Raw genomic sequence first — 17,755 nt, 5'->3', positions numbered from 1 at the left:
GGGGTTCCCAGAACGCGGCAGAAATTCCTACTCAGTGGGAGGAGTGGAGGAGGTACTGTGGAGTGGTGGGGGGCAGCCCAAGGTGGTGGGAGAAGGTCTGGCCCATGCTGCACCTGGGCTTGGACTGGTCCCACAGGCGCAGGGTAGCAGGAAGCTCTCCACACACTCACCGGACCGGGCTAGGACTGGGTCTGGGGTTTCCCGGTATGCGGCAGAAATTCCTACTCAGCGGGCGGGGTGGGGGAGGAGCTATAAACTTTTGAATAAGGCATCAGTTCTTCCTTGGGCCTTCACATTTTTTTCTTAGGCAAACCCTAAATTTTTTAACAGTTCTTTAGAGACAGATGAAAACAGTCAAAGAAATAATTGTCTTGATAAAATCAAGTCACCTTTGAATCCTTCCTTTCTTATTAAAAAAGAACAACAACAACAAAACACAACCTATTTTCTAATATGATGAATACCAGAATTTGCTTCCTTGCTGGAAATGGCCTCAGAATCTGGAAAGCAGGAAAGCAGCCCTCTGCCCCAGGTGCTGCTTGTGTGGATGCTGTTGTTTCCCTGGGAAACCCAGGTGCTCCCAGCACTGGTTTGTTCCTCGCGCCATGAGAGGGGAAGTAACCATTAGAGCATCTTCAATAACATGGCTTGCGTCTGGTGCTTTAATCAGAGGAGCCATGGGGGTATGGGGTACCTACCTTGGCCCTCCGAGCCCGGCAGTACCAGGAAAAATTAAGCCCCCAGTTAAAAGTAAAATCGTTAGACATTTGCACAGAATGACTCTCCACATCGCAAATTTTATATATGCACAAGTAATGAAGTCTCCACAGATGCTGTGAGCAGCTGTTGCCGAGGCCAGGGGAGCCACGAGGGTCCTCAGCAGTGCAAAAGGAGCCACCTGCCTCCGCCTACCCTGTGCCTGACCTGGCCCCTCCCAGGCTGCATGGCTCTTAGAGAGGCTGGGGTCTCCTCCAGAAGTGCATGGGACTTGGGGCGCTCGCCAGCACCTCCAGAAGGAAGCGGTGCACACTGGGTGATGAGACCCCCTGTCCTCTGCACCTGGGGAGCACGTAGAAGAAACCGGCACCATCTGTGCACCAGTTAGTGAACTGGATTCTTCCCACCAATCTGGTCGCGAAACCAATCCAGTTCAATGGTCAGGGTCTGCGTTGACCTGGCGGGGAGATTTGATTTCGCTTCTTGGTCCAATTCTGTTGGTGACCAGGGTCGTGGAAAGAACCTAGTTTGTGGACTGAGGAGCCACTGCACTGAATGGGTTTCCCACAAGTGGCATCACCCCAGACCTGGTGCTGCTGCTGAGTGCTCACCCGACTGACTCTGATCACACTCACTGTGAGAGGGCACATGGTAACTCAGCACAATTCAGGATTTGAAGAGCAGGATGAGGCCTAAGAAAAATGTTCAAGGCAGGACGTGTGCTGGGACATCCTGGAAGAGAGACCAGGAGGGATTTCAAGCCTGAATTCATGGTGGGTCACAGCAAGGCTATGTGGAATGGATCACAGGTGAGATTCCAAACTCTGGATGAATGCGCTGTTAGGACCCCCACTCCAGCAGAGCGGGCAGCAGAGGGAGCGATGTCCACGAAGTGGAGGCTGAGCAGTGGGGGCTCCCGGAGGGCGTTGAGCCAGGGGCACAGTCCTGGAGACCCCGGAGCACCTCCCGGGCGGGCTCAGGACATGGGCTTTCCACCGACCCCGAAGCCCAAGGCAAGGCGGAGGGCGATGGCCCAGGACCCGAGAGGCTGGGCGTGCTGTGGGTCTCAAGGAAGAACATGTTTACAGCCCACCACGATGGGGTGATCAGAGAATAGATGCTTTGGCAATTTATTAGCTGAGCTTCACATTTGGATTCTCTTCAAAGTACATCCATGGAAACAAGACCAAAGGGAGTCTGCGTGTTTTCTTATTCGTGTTTGTGATGCACAGTGATCGCATTCGTGGGAACTGGTGCGCGCACAATCGGCGTCGTGATCCTTTTCACCCCCTCCCGGCTCTGCCACCCCACCCGGATCTGTGCAGAGTCTGTCTCCATGTTTCCAATTGTTTTTTGTTTTACTTTACTCTTTAAATTGCCATGTTTCTTTTCATTCCTTTGTTTATTCTTTAAGTTATTTAATTTTTCTTTTCTTTTTTTTTCAGACTCTTATCTTCATTTACTTGGTTATCATTTTTTTCCATAATTTTATTGAGAAACAAATAGCAATGAGACAGTTTCAAATCAAATTGCTAGGACAGTTTCAATAATTAACACATTGCATACATCCTTACTAGTTGTTATTTGCTATACAAGATGCGGACATGATATCCCATTTACAAACACTATTAGAACAAATCATTCTATTCATTAAGAGAATATATATCTATCCTGACCACTTTGAACACACAGATACAAAATGGACATTCATCTGTATCCCCTTTTTTGTTTAGTTCCGTTATTTGACTATTATAGGTGTGTTAACTCAGCAAAATATTGGAAGAGTCCAGTAGTCCATAATAGTATTGTGTCTTCCGCTTGACTGGCAATGTCAGAAGTTGTTGACCTGAGTCCCCTACAGCTCAACATAACAGCATGGCTTTACTTCTTATATTTCATTTTTATACTTTTCTGCTGGATGGTTAAGACCAAAATAAAGCAAGACTTATGCAACAAGAGTTGTAGCTTTTGGATCTGATAAGGTCAGTGAAATCCCCTTAGGATTTATCCTGAGATCCTGTACCTCAGATTGTAGATCCTTTGTCAGTGTCAGCCATGTGGATGAGTCAGGGCCGTTGCTTGGCCAATGTGCTCTCTGTGAAATCCTGAGTTTATTTTCTAATATAAGAGAAGCCAGGCAATACGTGGCCTTCTGGGTCTGACTTTTTTCCCTTAGCGCTATGTCCCCAGGCCCATTCATTTTCCTACAGAGCCTCAGGTGCATCGTTCTGTATGTCTGAGTAGTGCTCTATGCATATAGAACACCTTTTCTTCATCTCTTTGCCTGGGGACAGGAGTGCGTGAGTACCCAGATTACTCACTAGTGCCTATCCTATGCTGGGGTCTAGAAGCAATATCCAAATTCAGCAATGAAAGTATAGGCAGATCTTAACACCCTGCAATAACATGAATGTCGTAGGAAAGCGAGTCATACTTTTTGTTTGTTTAGTTCCAGTGTATTTTAAGGTTTAAACCATATTGTCATCCATTAACTGTGCAACAGTATGATGCTTAACAAAAGCATATAGTTTGATTGCAAGTACTTTATTGATGAAAAATGCTAACAATCATCTGAGCCTTCCAAGAGCCTAATCTTTTGGTGGTGAAGGGTGCTGCTCACATATTGGTGGCCCCTGACAAACAAGAGTGGTGGTCACTCAAAGCTATGATGTGGTGGTGATTCTTAAAATTGTCACAGTGAAGTGCTCTTCCTTTCATGAGTCATTTTTCTGTGACAGCAATGCTGCCAGGTAGCATAGAAGGCATTTAGTACAGCTCCTGGTTCATGGCAAATGTTACAATATATCTTAGTTATTACCTAATGTTGGAGTGTGCGGCAGAGGCAGCCTCTTTCAAAGCTGTTTCTGCATTGTGAGCCCTTCCAGGAACACCTGATTTGATCTTCACCTCTGTGTCTATGAGGTGGCCCCTTTGAATGCATGAGGAGACTGAGGCTCAGAGTTATTCCCTATTACAGTTGAGATCGCAGAGCTGGGGCTATGGCGAGGCTGTGTCCTGAGCCTGTCTACTTGCAAAGCAGGGTCCTGCAGCAGTCTCTCCCCCTCCAGAGCGGTGTGCACAGATGCCTTTTGTCCCCTGAGAAGCCTTGCAGTGGTGTGGCACCCTTGCAGCTCTTCCTGACACTGAGACCACTTGAGCCCTAAAGCAGCACCTGGATCCTCAGCTGTCAGCAGCAGCTTCCCCTTTCCATCTCCTGCCAGATCCTCTGAGTAATACTGGATGAATTCATGACTCCATTCTCCAATGCTGCCTCTCTTGCTGTCGTCTTCTCCCCTGGATCATGATCCCATGGGCAGAGCCCAAGCCCTCCGCATGGCATCACCAGCCTGCTTCTTTACCCTGAGCTCACTGGCTCTGCAGGTGCCACTGCAGCTGAACTCACCACTCTCCACTCCACATCCACTTTTCCAGAGTCTTATGTCTATAAACGACACAACTTCTCCATGTACCACACTGCTGCCAGTGTCAGGTCAATGAACAACTCTTGCTCACCCGATAGCAAAGGTCATTTTGATTCTTGAGTCTTCTTCTTCTCAGCCACTCACAAAAGTCCCAAATTTCTCCTCTCGTTTCCATCAAAACACAGCATGCCTCTCTGACCTCCCACCCAAGCTATATTATATCTTGCTGTGTTAATTTTCTTCCTTTGCTCTACACACCCCTCCCACTTCCAAGTCACTTCCCATGCACTTAGCCACTTTCTGCTTAGAACTTGGAAGACTCTCATCTAGTCCCATAAAGAAGTCTTAACAGCTTTTTCGGGTTGGCTAAGACATACTCCCCAGTTATTCAACCAAATGTTCATTGAGATCCTGCTATCAGGGACATTTTAGATGTGATTCAAGTTCCTAATAAATTGAATTTAAATTAACCAAAAGGAGATTCCCCCAAGGAAGCCCTGACTTCTCAGGTGGGTCCATCCAATGAAGGCTGATGCCTTTCCTGAGCTTTGAGATGCCTGTGGGGCTCCAACTCGGCTCTGCCCCTGGAGACTGGCCTTACAGGCTTCGGAGTTCTTTAGCTTTCCTCTCAACTGTGTAAACAATGCACAGATGCTCGTATGCATAAATGATTGCACCAGTATGCACGTGTGTACTATGTAAACATCTGCTTTTACCTGCTGTACTCATTCTCAGTATTTAAGATACCATGAATCATCCCTGGTCTGAAAACAACTGCTACGTCTTTAATTCTGCTCCAGTCTGGCTGGTATGGAAGCTCACACCAGCCTGCTCCTCTTACACAGGTTATAAACTTTTCCTCTGTCCAGTGAACTAGCACTAGACCCTGGAAATGGTACCCACAAGTCAGTCCTTTGATGACATCTCAGCAATCAGAGCAACTGTAAGACAACAATTTGCTTCTGACCAAATGACCACTATTTTCACAGTAATGTCACCAAGTGAAAGAATGGTGACACTGGCGATTCAGCTATGCCAGAGAGAAGCCATGAGATCCTTCTTCCAAATGACAAAGTGGACATTCTCAGTGTTAATAAAGTGAGGCAAATCTGTGGCAAGAATAAAGCACAGCATACATACAGGTAGTACTACCTATAGTGTTTGGCATCTCCTGAGTCTTGGATTGTGTTTTCCACAGATGAGAGGAAACGACAGTATGTGTTGTATGAAGTGTATCACACACACACGCACGCACACACGCATACACACACGCACGCATGCTCTGCTTCTCTGATTGAACTCACATCACACCTAAAGTTGAATCTGAGGCTGCTCTGCTAGGTAGCCGTAGCTTACTCATCTTACCTCTCCATTCCATGAATGCTGTCATCAAAAACTCAAGTGATAACCAATGCTGGGGAGGCTGTGGGGGACAAGGAATCCTTCTAAGCCATTGGTGGCACAAAAACTAGTGTGATTACTAAGGAAATAAGCATGATGAAGATTCCTCATCACACTAGAAATTCCATTCCCCTTCCAGGCATCTGTTCAGAAGAGCTACAGACGCACATCGTGGTGATCCATGCAGGCCATGTTTCTAGAAGCACAATTCGTAATAACCAAGTCTTGGAAACATCCTATATATCCATCAACGGATGTCTGGATAAAGGACATGTGATATTTATGCACCGAGGAGTTTTCCTCTGCCACAGAGAAAGATAAACGTGAGTTATTTGTAAGAAAGTGGATGCACCTTGAGATCATAATGTTAAGTGAAATAAATCAGACACATAAGCTTAAATTTCACATTATTTCTTTTTTCTGTTTTCTTTATTGGCTGAACTGGGGATTGAACTCAGGCCCTTGCACTTACCAGGAAAGCACTTATTCTACTGAGCCATCTCCTCAGCCTGCATTATTTCTTGTATATGAGTGTCTTAGTTATTTTGCTCTTATTGTGGAGAAAAGAAAATCTGATGCCCAGTATTAAGGAGGGAAAGGTTTATTCAGCTCGCAGTTTGTGGAGGTTTCTGTCTGTACTCAGCTGGCTCCAAGGCAGGATGGTGAGGCCAAGGGGCAGCGGCTCAAGGCAGTGGAAGCCAGCAGGGCAACAAGAGCACACGGGTGGTGCAGGGTGGGGTGGAGGAGCAAACCTCTTTTCCTCCTTGTAGGGTAAGCAGGCTACTAGCTCTCGCGTGGGTGCAGCAATCACACCATTTCCTTGCGCCTCTCTTGCATCAGGCTCAGAAGGTTCACAAACTGAGGACCCTGGTCCCCTGCTGGGTCACGTAGTGAAACTTCTGAACTTCTCAAGTTGACAGAAAGAATCCACCCTCCTGGACTGCCAACAGCTGCCTGAGGGCAGGTCCTCTACACCGCAGGACATAGAACTGCTGTTTCTTAGGTAAGTGGTTAAACTTCTCAAGTTGACATAACATATCAACCCCTATAATGACAAAGCCAAATGTTGTTTGTGCCTAGTTGCCCCCCAAAAGCCTCATGGGATCATAAGATTAATTCGAGATTAATTCATGATCAAGGATGGGATTATGGGTTTTAGTACTGCTGGGATTATAGGTGTGAGTACTGCTCCCAGCCTGGGACGGAGAGCCTGAATACAGTTTAAGAGAGACAGACTTCCTCTCTGTAGCCACTGTTGCCACTGCTCCTCCCTTTGCTCTCTTGCTCCTTGTTGCCGCCATGAACGGCTGCCCTCTGCCCTGTGCTGCTCTGCCTTGGAGCCAGCTGAGTATGGACTGAAGCCTCCAGTGACTGTGGGCTAAATAAACCTTTCCTTCTTTCATTATAGGTGTCAGGTATTAGTCCCAGCAATGAGAGAAGAGTGATTGAGACACCAAAATATAGGTAAAAGACAGCAGGAAGTAGGCAGACAGATCTCTTGCAAAAGGGACGAGGACCAAGAAATGGAGGGAGAGGGAAAGAGAGCAGGGGAAGAAGAGGAAGAAAGAAGTGACTGATCCAGGGGGAAAAGATTCCCAACCTGCTGGATACCTGGGACGAGTTCACGGTCTCTGAAGAATGAATTATAGGAAGTGCAGAAGTTAAGTGCACCATACATGTATGGAGGGAAAAAGCTTCTGTCGAGAGGGACAGAAGGGGACCCAAGCGGCTTGCCAAGGAACTTGTCTTTTCTAGGGATTTTTATAGAAAAAAAACACAAAGTGGGAAACATGGGAACTTGCTAGGTGGGCAAGAGGTGGGCCAAAACTATGGCTGACCAATAAGCTTGCAAGCATAATTGCTCAGATAAAATTGGTTACATTGGAATCAAATACAGAATCGAGTCACTTAGCAAGCGGACATGAACACAAAACAGGGGCTTTTCCTGTAGGAGGTTGAGTCAGTGACTCTTCCTGGCTTTTTCAAGGTGATTGAGACCTATTTAGAATATCAGTCCCTTCTGTCCATCCCTAGGGAGGTCTGTGGTGCATTTGTTTCAGCTTTTCTCTCGAGGTCTGACCCACAGCAGGAGTGCCGGTCCCTCCCGCTGTTGCAAGGTAACTCACCTTCTGCACTGGCTCCTGTGAGGGCCTGGCCCTGACTACCTAAAATATTTCCATCTCACTTAGCTGCCTGCAACATGAGTGTGCTACGTGTGAGGACCAACTGCGCACATAAAATATGATCATGATGCGTGGTAAACATGTACGAATAAGACATCAACACGGAAGAACAAAAAAGAAGTCACTCAGGTGGAGTTAACAGACCACTGAGGAGACAGGAGCTTTGGCATGGGGTTTACTTTTGTTACCAGGAGCTCTAAACTAAGATTAGGTTTGGAGACACCACACAGCAGCATCTTAGGATCCCTGGAAGCACTTCCTCCTGTGCTATCTTCGTGTTCCAGGATTGTTACTTCATTGTGGCAAGATGGCCATGGTACTTTCGGGCTTCAAATCAGTGGATGAGACAGGAAAAGGAGAAGGCTTAAAAACGAAGCCCAAAGGGAAAGGATATAATGCTCCCCCATTGCCTGCTGGGAGGGGGGACTTTTCTGGCGTGGATGTCCTCCCCTCTGTGTGGCTCCTTTCTGTCTCACCAGCCAGACACGTGCCACAAGGCCACTCCAGTTGGAGAGGTACAGGAGACTCAGCTCAGCTTCCATGGTCTCTGGTCAAGGCAGTCAAAGAAGAGGGCATGAGAAATGGTAGCCGGGCCAGCCAACCCATAGGACGTTCCCAAGTTCCTCTCCCCTCCTTTCCTCTAATGGACCTGCCTCTCCCACTCCAGTCTCAACTCAGTGGCATCTGCTCCATGGAGGCCTTTGTCCCCCATCAGACCAAGTCCAACCCAGCTGGTAAGCTCCTCCTCACAGCACTTGCCACACCAAAGTCAACTTTGCTAGATTACGTGCTGTCCATCGGGTCTGAAGCCACATCCCTGGAGTTCTTACTGTAAGCACAACCTACGGCATGTACTTGCATTGTGGTTCTACCAGTCCAGGTAAGAGCAGCAGGCTGTGAGATAACACTGCTTCATCCACTGTGCTGGATTCTCAGAATTTCTCTGGAGCAGCAGAAAAGGCAAGTCCAGTGTGATTACCAACACAGCTCCTCGGCTTCTGATTAACATTTTCATCCTGCCATGCTAAGAAACCAGCAGTATCGATTGCCAGCAGGTGGGAGAACATGAGTCCTCGTATTCTGAAACTGCACACAATCGTCAAGGAGACCCACCCATCGCAGTCTGATGAGAATGCCCAGGAGCCTGAGTGTGCGTGGCTTACACCCTTCATGGAGCAGATTTCTTCCCTGTTGAGGAAATATGCATGACTATCGTGGACTAAGGTGGATCTGTTGTGTTATAGTCAGGCATCAGTCTGTTCTCTTAGATTTCATAGAAGATAAAAAGCAGGGGCCATTACTGCTTGGATCAGGCAGTTGCATGTGGATGGACTGGTGGAAGAGACCTAATGGGAATGGAGTGGAGAACTGGAATCAGCAGTCTTCCACACCTGCTCACCCAGAGTCCTCATCATTAGGCATACTAGTTTGCTTGCATACAAAATTTTACAACTCAGTGTACCGGTCAGCTTTTTGTTACTGTGACCAAAATGCCTGATGTAAACAACTCAGAGGTGGAGAGATTTGTTTTGGGTCACAGTTTCAGGGATTCAGTCCCTGGTTCACCAGCAAGAAGGAAGAAAGGTTGTGGTGGGAGGGTGTGGTGGGGCGAGGTGCCTCATTTCCTGGTGGACAGCAGCAGTCAGGGTTGGAAGGCGCTCACAGAGAAGGTCTAGGAACCAGATACACCCCAGGGTCATGCCACCACCGCCCACCCAGATGCAACCAAAGTGGGCTTTATTAAACTGTGAGGCATTTTTAAATTCAGTCAAGCTGACAGTCACGATTAATGTTCAGAACCACAGTTCCCACCGCTAGGAAATTAGATGGGTATTATGAGTTTTAGTAAACCATCAGCAGCTACTGTTTTCTGGATGAAGCTAGCTGAGACATATCTTTATTTGAATTACCCCATTGAGGCCAGGTTCAGACAAATGGAATAGATGCTCCATGAGAGGAGAGGTACATGATGAAGGCTTGGAGACAGTGGAGCGGTGAGGGTGTGTGTGCGTGTACATGTGGCGGTGTGGGTGTGGGTGTGTGCCCGTGCGCATCTTGTCCCACTGCTGCTGACTTTCAAAGAGTTCCTACCATGTGGAGGCACTCAATAAATATTTATAGAATAAATTACTATAGAATCATGAGCTGGTATTATGTTTCCACCTGCCACTCTCACCCTATTTATATGGCGAATCAGAGTTGATTGATTTTTCAGTGTACACCAAAGTTGCCTATTTGACACAAGCCCTGCTCTGAAATCCAGCAAATATTTGAGCTCCCCAGCTCCTGTGACCCGGCCACTGCAATAAGACTTTCCCAGCTATAACCAACTAAGGATAAAGGAAGCAGGGCTGCGGCTGTAAAGATTCAAGCGGCTCCCGTTATTTCCTTTCTGCACTGAGCTCCCATTATCCAGCCCAGAGGGAGAGCTGAGCTTGCCAAGCGGCCTCATCGCACGCTCCAGGCCGCAGAGGGCTTTCATTCCTGGGAAGCCGCAACTTGCAGGCCGATCTCCGCGGGGACTACAGCTCAACTATCACCAGATGGTGTGTAAGTTTCTTTCTGCACAGTCCTAAATCATGGGCATATGATGAAGGGGCTATAAGTAAAGGCTTTCCTTCTAAAGAATTTCGCTAGTCAGTTTACCAGGGGTTTCCACTCTGAGCAGAGTAGTGGTCTCCTGGGGTCCTAGAGGATTATGCAGGTCACTTTCCGAGGAGCAGGATTCCTTCACCTTACCTGTGGCTGAATGGATCCGTTTGTTATTTTGACGCCAGTCTTTCCAGTTATTCAATATATGTGCACGCACAGCTGGATTCACGTATTCAGCCTTCAGTTATTGAGTTCGCATCTATGTTCTTGGTCTGAAATGTTCTTAGTTTGCGGCGCCTTGCATAAAGGCGATACTGAAATCAGACCCGAGTTGAGATGCAGCACCTTCTCCTGTAAGCTCCAAAGGGTTTGGGACCCACGAGGTTCACATCTTCTCTAAATGCCTGGAAGCATTTGCCTGGGAAGACACCCCAGCGTGGCACTAGCTTCCCAAGAATGCTTTTAACTACAAACTCAGTTTCTACAATTGATGGAGGCCTGTTCTGCAGGTTTCTGGGGTTTTTCCCTGACTCAGTGTGAGTAATTCACATTCTCATGGAATTTCTCCACTTGATCTGAGTTGAGAACTAGATTGCACTGAGCTGGTTCTGAGTACTCTCTTCCTGACCTTTAATAGTCCTAGAACATGTGGTCAGGTTCTTTCTTTTATTTCTAGAAATTTTCTTGTCTTATTTTTCACAGCTCTGAACAGGAGGACCTGGGTTTCACAGCTGTCTGGAGTCGGACTTCTTGTGCGATTGTGTATCTATGTCATTATCCATTTTTGTTTCATAGTTGCTCATTCTCATCTTTATTTTCCTTCATTGTATTTCGAACTTAACTCACTCTTCTCACTTCAGTCTCTTAAGATAGAAGCAGCTTACATCAGCAACTTCAGGTCTGTCTTATTTTCTAACATAAGCATTTTAAACTATGTTTCTCTCCTATAAATTGTGAAACTGACCTTCTGATGGTGGCTACTATGAAGTGGCTCTGAGCAGGACTGAGACTAAGCAACTGGATTTTCTTGTTTACATCTGAGTGCACCCAAGGCCCAGTGCAATGGGCTCAGAGTAAGTGAACCTGTGGCAGTAACTGGTCCCCACGAGGCCTGTATTGCCCTGTGAAGTTGGGTTCACAGACAAGGCCACAGCTGAGGGTGTCTGGCTTCAACTCCAGTTAACTACTTTTAGTTAAGGGACTAAAGTTAGGGACTGCAGCTGCAGACTTCTCACTCCTGGGAAAGGCCTTCCTGGATGTAACACAGTTTTCCTAAATTAGCCTAATGTCCTACTTGGAGAAGCCGTGGAAGGGACTCCCAAGTCCTGCCTGGATTCCTCCATCTTCTCCAGTATCTCACTCCTTTGTCTGACAAGATAATAAATATGGGGTGCCTCGAAGAAGTATTTGTCTTAGTGCAGAGAATCCTGGAATTCTATAAGAGGGTTTGGATCCTCCAAGAGCCCTGAAATCATTTTATTTGTCTCATTTATCTAAGCCTTTGCCGTCCTCTCATTGGGAGATTGCGGGCCTGATCAGCCCACAATGAGGGAGTAGGGCTGGCAAGGCCGCTTGGCAATCTAAGTGCCTGCCTGGCAAGCACAAGGACTGGACTCAGATCCCCAGTTCTGCATGCTGTACCAGCCCTGGAACCCTGGGCATGCTGTGTTGGCCCCAAAACTGGGCATGGTGGCACAGGCCTGTAATCCCAGCATGGGGGAGGCTGGGACAGGAGGGTCAGTATGAGTCTCAACTGCGCAGTGAGACTCCATATCCAATAAATAAAAGAAAAATAATGCAGGAATAGTGTTGACATGATAATCTTGTGAAAAAGAACAAGAAACTCTTTTCTGTAAAATACTAATATTTGTGGTGTAAACATTTCCATCATGGCTAATTTCAAGTGACAGTTGTGATGACGCTCAGTTCAGTTAGGAAGAGATGTCAAGTTGATTTTTTAAGTCTGTGCTCCAATCCTTGCATGCCACTGGCTGCATCCACAGATGTTATTGTGTCATTCTATTGGTGTCCAGTAGGAAATGTTTATAAAATATCTTGTGACCTCTGCTTTGAGCCCTGTGTATGGGCAAGTGTGTCTACTTTCTCCAATATTTGAGGATTTGAACTAGTTCACTAATTTTCTGTTACTTTTTTTCTAATCTAATTCCGATTGGGCTAGAGAACATAATCACTGCATTTGAATGTTTTCAGGCTTACTGAAATTTGTGCACTGAGACATCTTCATCACCTAGTATGGTCTATTTTAGCAGATGTCTTATGCACAGTTGGCGTGAAGTGCGCTCTCCTGTGGTTGGCTAGGCTGCCTCATCAGGCAGTGCTCACTAGGGAGATGGATTCGATGCAAGCACATGGAACACACAAGCACATACATGAGAATTTACAAGATTTGATTCCAGTCATTACCCATAGAATCAGGTGTGGAAAGTGCGAACGGGGGTCTGTGTGCCTGAGATCCGAAGGATGTAGTTGAAGGCATGGAGCTTCTTGGATTGCCCCACGTGCACCTGTACCAGGAGGCCGAAAGGTCTGCACGAGGTTGAAGTGTGTGTGGACACCAGAAGACCATGCCCAAAGGAAGTGGAGACTGAAGCTCTTCTGAAGAAATGAGCAAGACTTCCTCTTTGTTTTCCTTCTGTTCCCTTCTGCCCACAATCCTCCCTGGGGTGTGTCTTTCTTCCACAGCCAGGCTGGTCCAATTCAGTTGAGCATTTCTTACTCAAACTGACACAACCAGTTGCCTGTCATAACTGTTCTGTAATGACCAACTGGATTTAGATGGTGGTACTGTTGTTAAGGTTTTTCTTCTGTGCCAAGGGTCAGCAAATTATTTGTTATGATTTTCAAGCTAAAAGAAATTTCATTTTGAAGGTTTCTTAAAAAAATATGCACAATAGAGAGTAACTGTAGCCTGCAAAGACTGGCTTTATTATTTGACCTGTTATAGACTCTTCCCACCCTCACCATACTCAATCAATTAACAAGAGAAGAGTTGAGAATTTCCACTAGTTGGGCCCTTGCCTCTCTTCTTCATTCATCCTGGCACATATTCATTAGGAAATGTTCTTTGTGGACCCCAATAATATTCCTTTCTTGGAGGGTACTTCGTGTGATAGCACTCCGGCTGTACTAGAACTAGTTTCATTCCTTTGCTTCCATCATACGCTGGTCTTTGTGTCTAAAGTACTCTGTTACAGTCTGTTGGAGTTTGGGGTGCAGAGGGGGGTTCTATTTGCAGAGACAGCCAAAACCCTGTTGCCTCCTCTCGCACTACACCACCTTCTTTCTGTGTCTTTCCGCATGGTGCTGTGATGTCGCTTGGGTCTCTGAGGTCTCACTCGCTTGTCGCTACACACTTTAGCATTTTGCAACATTCAGGGCTGCCTTACCATCCAGTATTGCTGTAGATATTCCTGGGCTTTTTGTTTTGCTTTATTATTCTCGTTGACTGGCTTACTGCATGAAGAAATTAAAGGAAATTTAAACGCGTTTCCGTCCTCCTATCCTTGCACAGAGCCCTTTCTCTTGGAGCCCTCAGAAGTCATTACCTCCTGCCTAACCCTCACAGCAGACCAGCCTCTACCCTGGCTTCCCAGGATGCCCTTCTAGTCCCCCTTAGCTTAGCTTCGGGGCACCTTGCTCCACTGGCTATCTGTGCTAGTGGTTGGCTCTGCACCTTCTTGTGCGATGGTGTGGCTCCTTGCTTCACTTTCTTCATGGTGGAGCTTGCTGCAGACAGAACCATATTCTCCCAATGTTCCCCAGCCGATGTGCCAACTCCCTAACCTCCCACGTGATGACTTTGGAGATGGCACCCTTGGGAGGAAATTAGGATTAGAAGCTATGAAGGAAGGGTTCTTAAAATGGGATTGGTGGCTTACTTCCTTTTTTAAAGAGGAAGGGGGTGTGCTGTCTGCTAAGCAAAGACACACCAAGAGAGTCACTGCCACCAGCAGGCGGAGAGCCCTGGCCAGGAGCACAGTGGGACGCAGCTCAATCTTGGACTCCTTGGACCCTAAAACTATGACAGACAAATCTCTGTTGCTTCAGACACTCGGTTTATGGTGTTTAATTAATTATAGCAGCCTTGGCCCGGCCAAATAGCTCAGTGGATTAAAGGGCCTGCAAGCAGGCACAGGGGCTGGGGATTCGATCCTGGGCCTGCTGTGCTGGCTCCACCCCCCAGGGCATGCTGAGACAGCAATTGAGACTGAGCGTGGTGGTGTGTGCTTGTAATCCCAGCTCTTGAGAGGCTGTAAACAGGCAGATCACTATGAGTCTGACCTAGTAGTGAGACCCTGAACACCCTGTAGGCCATTCCTTAAAATTAAAAAAAAAAAAAAAAAAAAAAAAAAAAGGCAGCATTTTTGAGAAATAAGGGGAAATCACGGTTATTTTTCTCCCTTGCCTGCCCCTTCACAGCCGCTTTTGACATTAGCTTTGTGGGCAATTTCCCTCCACACCAAGCAATTGCTTCTCCAGCAGAAGTGAGTGATGTGTCCCTGATTCAACTGAAGTCTGACACCATCCACCTGGAGTCCAGAGACTAAGGATTCAGCCCACAGACATCCACCTACTTCAGATGCCAGTCATAAGAGAAGGCTGGCACCTTGGCGCTGAGCTGTTGACTATGTGTAGGCCAGGGCTTCCTGTGTAAACTGCCCATGCAGTGTTTGCCTTAGTAACATATACTTAACTTCCCCCATGTGCTTTCTTTGCTTAACAGCTCATTTCTTTCTAAGAGTAAACAATCTACCATAATCTAGATGTGCCATCTGCCTACTGAGGGGTATCATGGTTGTTTCCATGTTTTTGTAATTATGAGTAAAGCTGCTATAAACATCCATGTGCGTGATTTTGTGTGGAAAAAAGTCTAGACATCTTTGAGCATTTACCACAGAATGCAACGGCTGGGTCCAGTGGTAAGAGCATGTTTAGTTTCATAAGCAACCTGTATCTCCAAAGTATCCGTTCTAGCTTGTGTCCCTACTCATGGTGAATGGGAGTTTCTTTTGCTCTGTCACCTTCTATTTAGTTTTGAAAGGTCTTTCATCGTCATTTGCAATTTTCTACATATAGATCTCTATATATTTTGTTAGATTTATACTTAAGTATCGGGGGTGCTAAAGTAAATGGTACTGTTTTTATTCATATTAATTATATTGTTAATATGCAAGATAGCAATTGACTATTACATATTATTTTCCATCCTGCAATTGCTGTCATTACTTATTACACTCAAGAGTTGTTTTCTTTCACTTTGGGTTTCTTCATCAACTGTGACAACATCTGTAAATAAAGCAGTTTAATTTCTTCACAGTCTGCACACTTTTTAAATTTTTTTTTTTATGTTTTTGGTGGAACCAGGGATTGAACTCAGGCCCTTGTACTTGCCAGGGAAGTGCTTATTCCACTGAGCCATCTCCCTGGCCCCTCTTTTTTTTTTAAAGAAGAAGAAAAAGAATGTAATTTCAGGAGGTTTGGGTTGTGATCATTTTTCTTATTTTAAAAGTTACATACACAAAAAAAGTTACAATAGGAAATAATAAAAAATTAAAGCCTTTGTGTATAAGGCTCCCGGGGAGTCACGCGGGGCTAGCTCAGGCTGTCTGCAGCGTCTGGATGAGCAGAGCAGAGGCGCCGCTTCCTCCATTGCAGACGCTGGCCAGCCTATACTCTCCTTGCTGCAGGGCGTGAGCCAGATGAACCGCGGTCCTGGCTCCAGACATCCCGATTGGATGCCCCAGTGAAACAGCACCTACATTAATGTTCACTTTTTGGGGATCAGTCTCCAGTGTTTTAATGTTTGCCAGTACCACACACTAAAGGCTTCGTTGACTTCCCACATTGCAATGTCTTCTTTTTTCAGTCCTGCATCTTTAAGAGCCTTGGGCACAGCATAGGCGGGCAACGGGAAAGTCAGTGGGGTCGGCTGCAGCATCAGCAGACACTGCTATTCTGGCCAGCGGCTGCACGTTGAGCCTCGTGGCTACCTCTGCAGTCATCGGGACCACGGCAGCTACCCTGTCGTTCAGCGTGCTGGCGTTGGCCGCTGTCACTGTGCCGTTTTGTTTTTTTTTTTAAACTGTCTTCAGCTTTGGAACTTCACGGAAAGCACCATGCTTGCATTCTTCATCTTCCCTTACCACTACATCTGGTTTGCCTTTTACTGTAATTGTGACCGGAGTAACTTCGTTTCCAACGTTTCCAGCTTCCCACTCTGCTCTGCTCCTGGTGTAAGAGTTTATAGCGTAGGCTTCCTGCTCATCTCCTGCGACGCTCAGGGTCTTCGCAGTATTCTCAGCGCAGTTCCCCATGTGAATCTTACTGTAGATGTCAGTTAGCCCATCTGTCACCATCAGGGCTTCCAGCTTCACCCGTCCTACGGCGTCGCGCCTCTTCATCATGGAGGGCACGCTGGACATGCTCTCTGTGCCTGTCGCCACCGTCACGTCCTGACGTCCACACAGAAGATTCTGGGAGGCCATCCCGATGGCTTTCATTCCTGAAACACAGACTTCGTTCACAGTGGCGGGTGGAGTGCCCAAAGCTGCTTGCCTTGTCGGGCCCGTCCCGAGCCTCCTCCAGCGCGTTCCCCATGTTCGCCTCCTTCACTTCTTCCTTTGGAATCCCTGCCTTTGCAATGGCTCCCTGGATTGCAACGGAACCAAGCTGCGTGGCTGGCAGGGATGAAAGCCTGCCTAGAAAGGGGCCAGTGGGCTTTCTTGTGGCACTTACTATAACTACTTTATTCAAAGTAGGTTTTGATCCATAATTTCGCTCCAAATGTCTTCTTTCCTGCATCAGTCTCCGTAGCAGGGGGCTGCACCCATGGGCACCACCTTGTAGAAGTACTACCGACTCTCCATTGTCGCAGGAGAAGGCTTTCAAGGGCAAAGACGCTCGGGTGCCTGCTACGACATTCCCCACACGTTTTATTTTTGTATGTTATAGGACTGCCAGTACAATGTGAAAAAGGCATGAAGACGGGAAATTCTTGGCAAGTTTCTGATCTGACTGGGGCATCTTTCAATTTTTTGCCCTAAGTATGATTCAGCTATAGATTTGGTATAGATTTTCTTTACCAAGATGAAAAAGCTTGCTTGCATTCTTAGTCATTTATAATGAATGGGTGTTGGACTTTGTCAAATGCTTTTTTTTGCCTGTATTGATATAATCACATGATTTTTCTTCTGTAGCTTATTGTTGCAATGCATTATCTTAATTGATTTGCTAAAATGTTGAACAAGACTTGCATGTTCACAATAAATTGTGCTTAGTCATAGTTTATAACATTTCTATATCCTACTGGATCTGATTTGCTAATATTTTGTTGAGGATGTTTGCATTTATATTTATAAAATACTGGTGTATGAGTTTCCCCATTCTATGTCTCTCTTTGTCTCTTCCCCTGCCCCTGCC

General features: G+C 46.5%; 1 pseudogene; it reads right to left on the bottom strand.

The window, feature by feature from the left end:
• Positions 1 to 15,933: 15,933 nt before the first annotated feature.
• The window catches only part of LOC101570086, a 48,364-nt pseudogene continuing 46,542 nt past the window's right edge, over positions 15,934 to 17,755 (bottom strand).

Source organism: Octodon degus, unplaced genomic scaffold, assembly GCF_000260255.1.
Source record: "Octodon degus isolate 3935 unplaced genomic scaffold, OctDeg1.0 scaffold00017, whole genome shotgun sequence".
Taxonomy (NCBI): domain Eukaryota; kingdom Metazoa; phylum Chordata; class Mammalia; order Rodentia; family Octodontidae; genus Octodon; species Octodon degus.
Note: the sequence above shows the minus strand (reverse complement) of the source record. Positions and strands in the feature narration are given on the sequence as shown.